Source organism: Muscardinus avellanarius, assembly GCF_963383645.1.
Source record: "Muscardinus avellanarius genome assembly, chromosome: 6".
Lineage (NCBI taxonomy): Eukaryota > Metazoa > Chordata > Mammalia > Rodentia > Gliridae > Muscardinus > Muscardinus avellanarius.
Genome location: NC_137791.1, coordinates 65,507,901 through 65,521,307, shown reverse-complemented (window position 1 = coordinate 65,521,307; position 13,407 = coordinate 65,507,901).

Here is a 13,407-nt window from a genome sequence, read left to right as displayed (position 1 = left end):
TAAGGCCCTCTGCAACTCAGTGAGACCCTATTTCAAATACATTCTATGAACCCAACATCACATTAATACCATAACCAAATAAAGACTGCTCAAGAAAGAAAAATTACAGGCCTATATCTTTGATGAACTTGGATGCATAACTGCTAAACAAAATACTAGCAACATGCATTCAAAACCACATCAAGAAAATCATACACCATGAACAAGTAGGGTTCGTTCCAGGGTTGCAAGGCTGGTTCAACATATGAAAATCAATCCATGTAATTCATCATATAAACAAAACCAAAGACAAAAATCACATGACCATTTCAACAGATGTTGAAAAGGCATTTGATAAAATCCAACATCCATTTATGCTAAAGCACTGCAGAGAACTGGAATAGAAAGAACATACCTCAACATCATAAAGGCAATTTACAGTAGGCCCACAGCCAACATTATATTAAATGGGGAAAAACTTCAAGAATTTTCCCTAAAAGCAGAAACAAGACAAGGGTGTCCATTATCATCACTTCTCTTCAATATAGTACTTGAGACTCTAGCCAGAGCAATAAGGCAAGAACTCAAACTATCACTATTCGGCCGGGCGTGGTAGCACACACTTGTAATCCCTGTGCTTGGGAAGTGGAGACAGGAGGATCATGCAGGTTCGAAACCAGCATCACTGGCTTAAAAGACCCTGTTTCCAAATAAAAATATAAAAAATAGGTGTCTGGGAGTGTAGCCCAGAGGTAGAAGGGTTTACAGGAACCCCAATACCACCAAAATACAAAACAAAACAAAACAAAAACAAAAATAAAAACAAAACAAAACAAAAACTATCACTATTTGCAGATGACATGATACTATACTTAAAAGACCCAACAAACTCAACTAAAAGGCTTATAGAATTGATCAACAAATTCAGTATGATGTCTGGATACAAAATCCATCTTAAAAAAATCAGGAGCTTTTCTGTATACCAAACATAAATCCACTGAAAAAGAAATTAAAAAAAACATTTCCACTCAGGATTTCCCACAAAAAATAAAATGCTTAGCAATAAACTTAACCAAGAAGGTAAAAGACCTCTACAAAGAAAATTATAAAACACTGAAAAAGCAGGGTGTGATGGCACACGCTTGTAATCTCCGCACTTGGGAGGCTGACACAGGAGGATTGCGCTGGTTCAAAGCCAGCCTCACTGGCTTAAGAGACCCTGTTTTCAAATAAAAATATAAAAAATAGGTGTCTAGGAGTGTAGCCCGGAGGTAGAAGGGTTTACAGGAACCCCAGTACCACCAATAAATAAATAAATAAACAAATAAATAAATAAATCAGTAAAAAAGAAATCAAAGACCTTAGAAGATGAAAAGATCTTCCATGTTCATGGATAGGCAAAACAAATATCCTCAAAATGGCCATACTTCCAAAAGTGATCTACAGATTCAATGCAATACCCATTAAATTACCAAGATCATTACTCACAAACACAGAAAAACCAGTTCTTAAATTCATTTGGAACAACAACACAAACAGAATAGCCAAGTAGTTCTCAGCAACAAAAACCATGCAGAAGGAATCACAATACCTGACATTAAACTATACTACAAAGCCATAAAAATAAATACAGCATAGTACCAGCACAAAATCAGGTACAAAGACCAATGGAGCAGAATAGAAGACTGAGAAACAAATCCACATACTTACAGTCAATTGATTTTTTACAAAGGGGCCAAAAACATACACTGGAAAAAAACATAGCCTGTTCAACAAATTGTGTTATCAAAACTGATTAACCATATGCAGGAAAATGGAAATGAATCCCACTTTCTCACCCTGCACAAGAGTCAATTCAAGAAGGATCAAAGACTTGGAAGTTAGACAGAGACCTTGAGTCTCCTTGAAGAGGGCATAGGTCCAACACTGCAACACAGAGGCACAGATAAACACTTTCTCAACAAGACCCCAAAGGCACAACAAACTAAAAGGCAAATCAATACGTGGGAAAGCATGAAACTAAATAGCTTCTGTTCAGCAAAGGAAACTGTCAAGAACCTCAATAGAGAGCCAATAGAATGGGAGAAGATTTTTGCCACCTAGCCCTCCAATAGAGGACTAATATCTAGAATATACAAAGAACTCAAGAAACTCAGCACTAAGAAAAAAAATAACCCAATCAAAAAATGGGCAAGTGAATTAAATAGACACTTCACAAAAGAAGAAATTCAAATGGCCAATAAATGCACGGAAAAATGCTCAACATCATTAGCAATCAGAGAGACGCAAATCAAAACTACCCTGAGATTTCACCTAACTCCAACTAGAATGACAATCATTCAAAACACAACAGATGCTGGCGAGGATGTGGAGAAGTGGGAACTCTAAGACATTGTTGGTGGGATTGCAAATGAGTGCAACCACTTTAAAAAACAGTATGGAGGATCCTCAGAAGAATGTGAATGAATTTACTGTATGATCTAGCAATAACACTTCTGAGTATCCACCCATAAGAAAGGAAACCACACTACCAAACAAATGCATACATATCTATATTCATACCTGCACGATTCACTGTTGCAAAATTATGGAATCAGCCAAGATGTCTATCAACAGATGAATGGATTACAAAACTGTGGGATATGTATACAATGAAATTTTACTCAGCCATAATGAAAAACACAATTACATTATTTACAGGGAAATGGATGGAACTGGAGGATGTTACACTACGTGAGAATAGTCAGTCACAAAAATTAAGAAATTAGATGCTCTCCCTAATATGTGAAAACTAGGGAGAAATGCTTAATAGGAGGAACTCTAGATGAAGAAGATTCTATAGATGAGCAAGTAATCGACATCGACCTAACTGAGGGGATGGGAGGGGAGAAGAGGGAAATTCTCTAATGCACATAATGTACTTTAACAAACATATCAAAGTCAATCACTAAGCCAAACATGAGAAGGAAGGAGGGGGAGAGTATAGGGCAGAAATTGGGTAAGGGCTAATTGGGTGATGTATGCATATATGTCTCTACCATCTTGTATCCCATTAAGATGTATGACTACAAGGCACCAATAAAAATGAAAAATAATAAATATAGAATTAAAAACAGGGCCAAGGATGTGGCTCAGAGGTAGAATGTCCCTGCGTTCCATTCCTAGTACCGCAAAAAAACCCAACAACATATAAACAATGTAGTAAGAAATCTATAAAATTGGAAAGACTAGAATAAAAAAAATTAAGTAAAGAACCAAAAATAATAATAAAATAAATAAAAAGGAAGAAATACCATTAATGTGGTCCACAAACATGTAGAAAGGTATAAACACATGGACTTGTATTATTTCCAAATTGATAGTGAAGAAGACAGAAAACTTACTTTTAGTAATTCCTTAAAAGAATATAAAATACTCAAATGAGCTATGAATTACTATTTAACTTTTTTAATATTAAAAAATTTTCTCTGAAGCCTTAATTATAAAATATCTTTCTCTTTCATTAGTTTTCATAAAATTTCCTCTGATTTTCCTTTCTCTATGTGAATATATTAAACATTTAATTATTTTCATTACTTTCCTGGCATTTTTATTATTCTCTTTATCACAGCATGTTTCTGAATAAAAGGTTTCATTTATTCATTATATAATTCATAAGAGGGGGAAAGTAGAAAGGGGACAGTAAAAATTGAATTCCATATCTTTTGTTCTGTGCAATCCATTTTTATACTACTTTCAATTTCAAGAAACAGACTTTATATGTTCAACATTGAGTAGCAATATAAAACATAAAATATTGCAGCTGACCACTATTAAATTTTTTAAAATAAATTTATTATTGAATATACAATAAAAATTAGGACCAATTTCATGAATAGAAAATTCTCATATATAAAAGTTATATTATGTATGCTATAAACCTACATTTTGGTTGCATTCTTGCACCTCAAACAGATATGTCACATTTGAATACCCTTTTGTATATAAGATGATCATAGTTTCCATTAGGCACATCTAATACAGTAAAAAAAATCAGAGTCCTAAAGTAGACTGTATGGAGATGAGAACTAATAATGTCTTTGGAATAGTACTATGCTGTCCATAAAGTATAACTCTTTCTCCTATCACACATGAAAAAATTTAATTGAAAGATACAGCACAATGCCACTTTTATAGCCCCCTAAAGGTGTTCATCATAAAACAAAATGATTAAAATGACAAAAAGGTATTTCTTCAATCATTTTACACAACAGTTATAATTTAAGTGGCCAAAACAAACTGAGTTTTTCAAGGAAACAGAAATTGTGGGTGTGAGAAACCAGCTAAAATTTTGCCATCAACCTTTAGGGCTTTGCAACATATTATTACTTAATAATAATAATATACTTTATTGTGATTTTTCATAGCTTTTAATTGTAATATAAAATACTCAGATGAACTACGAATTACTATTTAACTTTTTTAAATTAAAAACTTTTCTCTGAAGCCTTAATTATAAAATATCTTTCTTCTCTTCATTGAAAAAAGGCTTAATGTGCTTAAGGAATACTAAAAACTCAAAGAGATAAACAGATGGAGACAGAAAGAAGGGATGAAAGAGAGAGAGAGGAAAGAAAACCAGTGGCACCTGGGAGGACAAACTGAAATTATGTTGCCATTGATGAAACTGAAAATTGTGGCCTGATATTTTGCTCTGAATTTGTAAGGTATAGTGGATAACAATCCTCTTTTGAAGCAATTATATGGTGCAGGAACGCAAGATGTCAGGGAGAAGTGAGCAAGGCAAGATTGAGAAGAAACTGCTCTACCAAATATCATCATGGGAAAAAATAAAACAGTAAAAATGAAAGGGAAATAGGAGCAATAAAGAGGAAGAGCAACTACTGAAATCATTAGAAGGTTGGAAGAGTTAACGAGAAAATGCAAACTAAGTGAATTAGATATTAATAAAGAGTAGAAAAGGATTAAAGAGGTTTTGTGGTCATCACAGACAGGAGAAATCCATAGATTTATGAAGAATATCTGAAAATAGAACCATGTAAAAAAAAGACAGCAAATATTGAGATACAAGTCAAGAAATAATGAGATAAAAGAAGACTTGAATCAATATTTTGAGGAAAAGATGAAAACCAAATCAGAAAACATATCCCTGGGCAAAATAACCCAGAGCAGTCAACAATAAAATAACATCCTAGTGAGTCACTAGAATTAATTTATAAGTGAAGAATCCTTGAAGTTGGCCAGGCAAAAACAAACAAAAAAACCTCCACAACTCTCTAAATTCTATAGTGCTAGAAGCAAAGTAAACAAATGTAAAATTGTCTTAAAACTGTACTGCCAGTGTAAGGCAAGATAACAAACTTTTGAACATGCAAGAATTCAGAAATATTGCTTCAGAGGGACCTTCCTCAGAAATCTATTAGAAGTGTCTTAGTTTCCCATGGCTGTAAAAAAAATGACTGCAAAAAATATATAAAAAAATTAAAAGAAGACTTTAATTTTGGCTGAAGGTTTCAGTCCCTGTCAGGCAACCTCAGTGCTTTGGGCTGAGACAAGGTGGGACCTCCAGAAGGACAGATGCTCACCTAAAGGCAAGGACCGAGGAACAGAATTTCACCTGTGAGGCCATTAGCCCACTCTCTTCAGCTAGGTCCCACTTCCCACACATTCTACCCCCTCCCAAAAGTCCATTCAGCTCTAAATCCATTCATGGGCTAATTCTCGGATGAGGTCAGAGCTCTCAAATCCATCTGCTTCCCAAAAGTGCCACCTCTGGACATGGCTGCACTGAGGACCAAGCTCGCAACCCATGAGCCTTTAGGGGACATTCCAGCCAACCAAGAGATGATTATAAATGCAGTGATGAAAGAATTGCCCACAATGTAAAACCCATTAAAAGCAGATCCTCCAGGAGAGTGGAAGGGGAGTCCAGGTGTTTGCAGCTCTGTACAGCTGGACTGAGAGATCTTGAAACACCCTCATTCAGAAAGTCCCAGCTAAGAAACTCCTTCATCCCTGAATCACACAAACTTATATAATTCTTGTTTATCAATTTAAGTCACTAAGCCTTAGGGAAACATGTGCTGCAATAACATATAACTAAAAAAAAAAAAAAAAGACTTAAGTATTCAATTTGAAAAGGTTTGCAATATTGGGACATAAGATTTTTTATTCCCCAAGGGATTTGTTCATACATATCAGAAGAGCAAAGAATAGTCAACTCCTTGGGGACAGTGAGCAGGACTTCTCGCGAATCATTTGGGATTGATGTGTTTATAGAAATCAACACTATGCTGAGCCCATGTTTGGAAGCCTGTTGCTGTGAGGGCAGGATGGTGGTGACTACACCAAGGATTACATGACCAGAGCTTGTTAGGACAAAAGGTAAATGAATGTGAGCTGGGCAGGAGCTACATCCAGCCAGGACATAGCCCAGTGTCGTGCGACCATGCAAAACAGGAGAAAGACATAAGCCCAAGAGTAAGATTGGGCTGGATAAGTAAAATTAAGAACTTGAAGAAGAGGTAATTTTTGTTTCATTAAGGAACGCAGGAAAGGCGTTCACAGTGATTAAGGGAATCTCCAAAGAACTCAGAGATGTGCTCTAAGCACGAGTCCCAACTGTGAATATGACTAATAAAATAATAGATCCTCTTTTTTCCTTAGAGCAGATGTAATCTGTAATCACAGCTGGAAGCTGGCTCCACAGCTAGAAGCTGGCTCCACAGCTAGAAGCTGGAGGCCTTTGTACAAGCTGAGAAAACCAGGGAAGCAGTTTACCACAGCACCCTTTCCACCCCAAGCCACCAAGCCAAACAGAACTGCTGAAGGGGGTCACTTTCACATCACAAGTTTCAGTTTTGACTATTACACAGGCTCTTATTCTGCAGTAATAAACACCATACAATTATTACCCCAAGAGAAGTTCTATAATTCTAACCTGTACCTTCAGACTCAGAACTGCTACTGACTGCTAACAGTATGAAGGTAGATACGACTCATTCAATCATCACAAGTCACATAGAAAACCAGCTTCCAATATCAAACTGGCATTTAGAAGAGCATACCATACCTGTCCTGCCTTGGTTTCATCCAGGCTGCCCCGAGGAATGTATTTATTCAACAATTTTTAGAACAAATGACAAGATTTAATTAGAATAAAGGTAAAAGAAAAATATTTTGGGGGGGAGTTGAGTACCAAGGATTAAACCCAGGGCTCTATCTACAAGCTACACCTTCAGACTCCTTTAAAAAAAAAAAAAAAAAAATATATATATATATATATATATATATATATATATGTGTGTGTGTGTGTGTGTGTGTGTGTGTGTTACACACACACACACACACACACATACACATGGTTTCACTAAATTGCTGAGGGTCTAAGTTTCTAAGGCTGTCCTCGAATCTCTGATTCTCTGTCACAACCTCCTGATTCTCCTGTCACATGTCCCAAGTATTAAGATCATAGTCATGTGCCTCCATGCCCCACTAAACGTAAGGATCTTGAGGTATGTTATGGAAAGTACAGCAGACTTTAAGAAAAGTTAGCTTACATGTTTCTACTTTTTACTCTAATGCTGATATTCACTGGGGTAAAATGAAACTTTAAAATTTTAAATTATAAAAATAAACAAATAAAAAAACAAAAAAACAAAAAAACAAAGCCATACGTGGTGGCACACATTTGTAATACTAGTACTTGGGAGTCTGAAACAGGAAGATTGCAATTTTGAGAACAGCCTCAGCAAGTAGTGAGACTCTCATTAACCTAGTGAGACTCTGTTTCTAAATAAAAATAAAATAGGGCTGGGAGTGTAGCTCAGAGGTAGAATGCCTCTGCGCCTCTGGGTTCAATCCCCAGTGCCACAATAAATAAATAAATAAATAAATAAATAAATAAATAAATAAATAAATAAATCTAACAAATGTAGATTTGGCAGTATTACCTCCAAAGATGACTTTCTTGATTACGGAGATGTAGTCTTCGGGCTCCTGCTCTGCTGAGATCTCCCATCTGCTTCCAGAAACATTTAATAACTGATACAGCTGATCTGAACTCTTCATCCCACACAGCAGAGTAACAACACTTTCTGGGGAGTAAAGAACCTCTTCCAGAAACTGACATTTCTTCGGTGTTAGGTCTTTGAGCAGGCCATTTGATAATATCAAAAGTTTACATTTGTAAGAGCTTAAGCTTAACAACTTCAAATGCCAAGGAGAGAAATTCTCCAAACAGTATAATAAGATTGCTTCTCTTTTCACAACACATAAAAATATTTCCCTCAAGTACAGAGCCCATTCAGTAGCATCTTCTTCATATATGATTAGGATGTCTTTTGCATCTCCTGGAAAAAAATGAAAATAATGTATTAGTTTTTTATATTTGAAATGCTAATAGCAGGTTGTATCATTATTAATGTAGATAATTACTCAGATAATTAAATTACTCAGATCATTACATTACTCAGATAATTAAATTTTTAAAAGCAATAACTAGATTAGATATAGAAGATATTTTAATTTGTGGCCTAAAACAAAGTTTGGTATTTTTACAATAATAAAAGAAAAAAACATTGAAGAAATTTTGGAATATTGATGTTTAGATAAGATTCAAAAAATAAAGAACTCAATATATATGTAATATAAAAACCTAAAGTACTAGCTGGGTGTAGTGGTGTACACCTGTAATCCTTGTACGCTTGAGAGGCTGAGATAGAAAGATTGCAGGTTTGTGGCCAACCTCAGCAACATAGAGACACTCTTAGCAACCTAGCCAGACCCTGTTTCAAAAATAAAAAAAAAATAAAAGGGATGTAGGTGTAGTGTAGTTTACAAGTAGAATGCACCGGGTTTAATCCCTAGCACAAATAAAAGGAAGAAAATGAAAGGAAAAGGAAGAGAAAAGAGAAAGGAATAAAAGAGGAAAGGGAAAAAAAAGGAGGAGGAAGATGAGGAGGAGGAAGAAGAGAAGGAAAAGGAAAAGGAGAGGGAGGAGAAGGAAGAGAAAACATTAAAATGTATTTAAATATTTATGAAATTTTACAATTTGAAGTATCCTTGAAATACGAAATATAAAGTGACAAGCCTTATGAATTCATAGTGCAATCATTTTCCAAGAAAAATTATTTAGGAAAGCATAGTTTATGTTCCCTGTGGTTTAATGATTATTGTAAAACTTCTTCATAGGTCAAGGAAAGAAAAGCAAGTCACCCACAGGGGAGCATATTAGGTTGCTAATATTAGCATATTAGAAATTATGAAAGCATAATTTCTTTAGAACAATTTCAAGATCAGATTGACAAAATTATAAGAAAGTTATTACAAAATTAATTTTTATTATGTATGTATATTATAGAATACCATATTTTACAACAATAATAAAGAATACACAAATATTACATGCGACATTACTGAGTCTAAAGATATACTACTGGGTTCTGGGCGAGGTCGCGCGGCGCACACCAGCCGGGCCCGGGTCGCAGGACTCTGGGCCCCGGGCCGAACTGCGCGTAGCATGCCAGAGCCCTAGAGAAACCGGGCCCAGTAAGACGCTGGGTTCTGGGCAGGGGTCGCGCGTGGGGCACGCCAGATGGGGCCCGGGTCGCGGGACTCTGGGCCGCGGGCCGAACTGCGAGTAGCACGCCAGACCCCTAGAGAAACCGGGCCCAGTAAGACGCTGGTTTCTGGGCAGGGGTCGCGCGCGGGGCACGCCAGCCGGGGCCCAGGTCGCGGGACTCTGGGCCCCAGGACGAACTGCGAGTAGCACGACAGACCCCTAGAGAAACCAGGCCCAGAACAGAAAAAGATAAAGAAAAATATCGGAGAGGAGGTAAGAAAGCCATTATGGATGCCAGGACATTGGAGATGCAGACAAAACTTATCTAAATGTACTGGAACTTATGGAAAAATTCGCCGTGAAAGAGGTCTGCTATTTCACTATATTGTTAAGAATCTCAGACATCACCTGTAAGGAGAGAGTTTAGCGGAGACCAAGGAGAAAGGCGGTGTTGAAAGAGGTCTCCGCGATGGTGGTGGAGACTTGTATTCAGGAGAAGCAGAAACCGGATCCTATCAACTTTATTTTTTTGGAGAAATTACACCAAATGTCGAATGCTACCATCACGCATGCTTAGGAACACTGGACAACATTCAGAGTGGAAAAAGAGCCTGGGAAGGATTTGAAACGGTGGAGGCAGTGGCAATGCCAGTGGCCAATACTCAGGGGAGGCAGAGATCTGATACATTACACCTGGAACCTTTGAAATAATAACCACAGACAGTGATCGGAACCTGCTGAGGGGTTAGGCGGGCGCCGGGGCCAGTGGCCGACATCGGAGCTGCTGTGAGGCAAGGCCACTACTGAGGCCTCCGTGGCCGGGATTGGAACTTGCCGAGGGGTTTGACCGATGCTGGGGCCAGCGAGGCCGGCATTGGAGCCTGCCATGAGGCAAGGCTTGTGCTGGGGCCTCCGAGGTCGGGTCCAGAACCTGCTGAGGGGTTAGGCCGGTGCTGGGGCCAGCGAGGCCGGCATCGGAGCCTGCCGTGAGGCAAGGCCGGTACTGGGGCCTCCGAGGACAGGATAAGAGCCTGCCATGAGGCAAGGCCGGTGCTGGGGCCTCCGAGGCCGGGATAAGAGCCTGCCGAGGGGTTAGGCTGGTGCTGGGGCCAGCGTGGCCAGCATCGGAGCCTGCCGTGAGGCGAGACCGGGATAAGAGCCTGCCGAGGGGTTAGGCCGGTGCTGGGGCCAGCGAGGCCGGCATCAGAGCCTGCCGTGAGGCAAGGCCAGTACCGGGGCCTCCAAGGCCAGGATAAGACCTGCCGAAGAGTTAGGCCGGTGCTGGGGCCAGCGAGGCCAGCATTGGAGCCTGCCGTGAGGCATGACCAGTGCTGGGGCCTCCAAGGCCGGGATCGGAGCCTGCCGAGGGGTTAGGCCGGTGCTGGGGTCAGTGAGGCCGGCATCGGAGCCTGCCTTGAGGCAAGGCCAGTACGGGGGCCTCTGAGGCCAGGATAAGAGCCTGCTGAGGGATTAGGCCAGTGCTGGGGCCAGTGAGGCCGGCATCGGAGCCTGCCTTGAGGCAAGGCCAGTACGGGGGCCTCTGAGGCCAGGATAAGAGCCTGCCGAGGGGTTAGGCCGGTGCTGGGGCCAGTGAGGCCGGCATCGGAGCCTGCCTTGAGGCAAGGCCAGTACGGGGGCCTCTGAGGCCAGGATAAGAGCCTGCCGAGGGATTAGGCCGGTGCTGGGGCCAGTGAGGCCGGCATCGGAGCCTGCCTTGAGGCAAGGCCAGTACGGGGGCCTCTGAGGCAAGGATAAGAGCCTACCAAGGGGTTAGGCCAGTGCTGGGGCCAGCGAGGCCAGCACCGGAGCCTGCCATGTGGCAAGGCCGGTACTGAGGCCTCCGAGGCTGGCATTGGAGCCTGCCGAGGGGTGAGGCCGATGCTGGGGCCAGCGAGGACGGCATTGGAGCCTGCCGTGAGGCAAGGCCGGTACTGGGGCCTCCTAGGCCGGGATCGGAGCCTGCCTTGAGGCAAGGCCGGTACTGGGGCCTGCGAGGCCAGGATAAGAGCCTGCCGAGGGGTTAGGCCGGTGCTGGGGCCAGCGAGGCCGGCACCGGAGCCTGCCGTGAGGCAAGGCCAGCATCGGAGCCTGCCGTGAGACATGGCCAGTGCTGGGGCCTCCTAGGCTGGGAACGGAACCTGCCGAGGGGTTAGGCTGGTGCTGGGGCCAACGATGCCGGCATTGGAGCCTGCTGTGAGGCTAGGCCGGTGCTGGGGCCTCCGAGGCCGGGATTGGAATCCTGCCAAGGGGTTAGGCCGGTGCAGGGGCCAATGGCCAGCATCAGAGCCTGGTGTGAGGCAAGTTCACTCCTGTGGCCTCCAAGGCTGGGACTAAAGACAGCTTAGGGGTTAGACCGGTGCAGGGGTCAGTGAGACCAGAACTGGGGCCTCCCATGAGGCAAGGCCGCTGCTTGAGCCAGCGAGGTCTGGATCTGTCCACTGAGTAGCCAGGCCACTACTGGGACCATCAAGAGTGGGATCGGTACTTGCAACGCAGCATGCACAGAGAAATATCGCAGAAAATATAAATCAGACGCTTCTCTTAATCAGCAATAACTAGGAGGAAAAGGGCAACAGGAAGAGGTTGAGCTATAGAAAGGGCCCTATAGTGAAGCAACTAATGTGACCAATCAGAGCGTATGTAATACTGGAGGACGGAGCCTCTTTAAAATGCAGGAGGTACATAAATAAATGTATCAAAGTAAATCACCAAAGAAGCTTGGGATGGAGGGAGAGGGAGGGAATGGGATGGGGGCTTGAGGAGGGCTAATTGGATGATGTGTACTTATATATCCTCTCAAGTCTTGTACTCCAATGTGATTGATATATGACTACAATGCACCAATTTAAAAAATAAATTAATAAAAAAATTGTTAAAATAAAAAAATAAAAATTCAAAAAATAAATAAATAAAGATATACTACTGAGGAAAAGAAGAGAGTATACTACAGGATTGCTGCTTATATAGTTTTAAGTATAGATACCTGGCATGTGTGATACAGACCAGAATATTTGAAGGTGGGTTTAATAAATTAATGCAGGCACTAGGAGTCTGTTGGATTCCTGGAAATATTATCTTTATTTGGGTGAAGGATACATACAAGCATACATGTATCAAAATCCATTTCTGTGTACATCTTAGATTGTGTGTGTGTGTAAACTAGACTCTGCTAAACAAGTACATTAAAGGAAAATAGAATAAGGAAATTTCAGGATGGAAGCTGTTCAAGAATCACATGGACCAGTAGGGATGTACAAATGATGGATGGTATAATTTCTGAAGGAGATATTCAGAGTATAAAAAAATCGTAATATTATCACATATACTTAAAAATTTGTGTAAAGATTGTAATTATATATGTTTGACAGTTCTAATAAAACATTAAAATATGGATAGGTACATTATCTTTTGCAAATTAAATAAAAAAGTAAACATTAACTCCAGAAAAACTAAGCAAGAAGCTTTAAAGAAAGTAGAATAACTATACACTATTTGGATTAATTGTGTAAATGTATATATAATCATTGTAAGGTTAAAAACAGACTAATCACTTAAAGGCACAAGAGTCAGATGGTCTAGGAGATCTAAATCTGTATCTAAAAATACAATAAACAGAAACCAATAGATAATAGCTAAATTTACTAAGTCCAGAAATAACTGCACTGATTTATACAATATACAATGTATTCATATATCAAAACATCCTGTAGTACTCCATACATATATGCAATTTTAAGCCTTTTTGTATCAGTTAAAATAAATTTAAATTTTAAGGATGTGGTAAAGTTAATATAAATATGGTCTAGAACAATGAATTATAGTTATTATGGTTCTTTTGAGCAGGAGGAGGGTAGAGGACAGCTGGA